This window comes from Apium graveolens, chromosome 11 (assembly GCF_009905375.1).
Source record: "Apium graveolens cultivar Ventura chromosome 11, ASM990537v1, whole genome shotgun sequence".
NCBI lineage: Eukaryota > Viridiplantae > Streptophyta > Magnoliopsida > Apiales > Apiaceae > Apium > Apium graveolens.
In genome coordinates, this window is record NC_133657.1 from 134039465 (window position 1) to 134040210 (window position 746).

Here is a 746-nt window from a genome sequence, read left to right on the forward strand (position 1 = left end):
AAGCTTTAAGCTGAGCAGCTATAGCAGTAGCTGCATCCACCTCCAGAATTCCTGCTACCTTGTCTTGAGGTAGTCTCTGAGAAGGGTTTTGGTATTCATTAGCAGCCATCAGTTCAATCAACTCATAAGCTTCATCGTAGCTCTTAACCCATAAGTCTCCACCTGATGTTGCATCAAGCATGGGCCTAGACTGTGCTCCCAAGCCATTATAAAAGCAGTTGATAATCATCCAGTCAGGCATCCCATGATGAGGACACTTCCTAAGCATATCCTTATAATGGTCCCAAGCTTCACATAAAGACTCTCCCGATTACTGCGCAAATTGAGTAAGAGCTTTTCTGATTGTAACTATCTTTGCCATAGGGAAGAATTTAGTATGAAACTTTTGAGCAAGATCTTCCCAAGTAGTAATAGAGCCTGGTGGTAGAAAGTGCAACCAACACTTAACTTTTATCCCTCAGAGAGAATGGGAAAAGCCTCAACTTAACAGCATCTTCAGAAATGTTGTTGAATTTAAAAGTGTCACAGATCTCGATGAAATCTCTAATATGCATGTTGGGATCTTCCGTTGGAGAACCCCCAAACTAGACTGAATTCTGCACCATCTGAATCGTGCTAGCCTTGATTTCAAAAGTGTTAGCCGCGATGGCTGGTCTGACAATGCTAGACTGAATATCATTGATCTTAGGTTGAGAGTAATCCATCAAAGCTTTCGGATTTGCTACTGGTTCTCCCATTTCAACAAT

At 41.8% G+C, this 746-nt stretch overlaps 1 non-coding gene across 1 annotated transcript; it reads left to right on the forward strand.

Annotated features, from left to right (window-relative positions):
- Positions 1-239: 239 nt before the first annotated feature.
- On the forward strand, positions 240-346 carry LOC141699320 (small nucleolar RNA R71). Its single transcript, XR_012565792.1, has one exon. It is a non-coding gene; the product is annotated as a small nucleolar RNA R71 (small nucleolar RNA).
- The last annotated feature ends 400 nt before the right edge of the window (positions 347-746 follow it).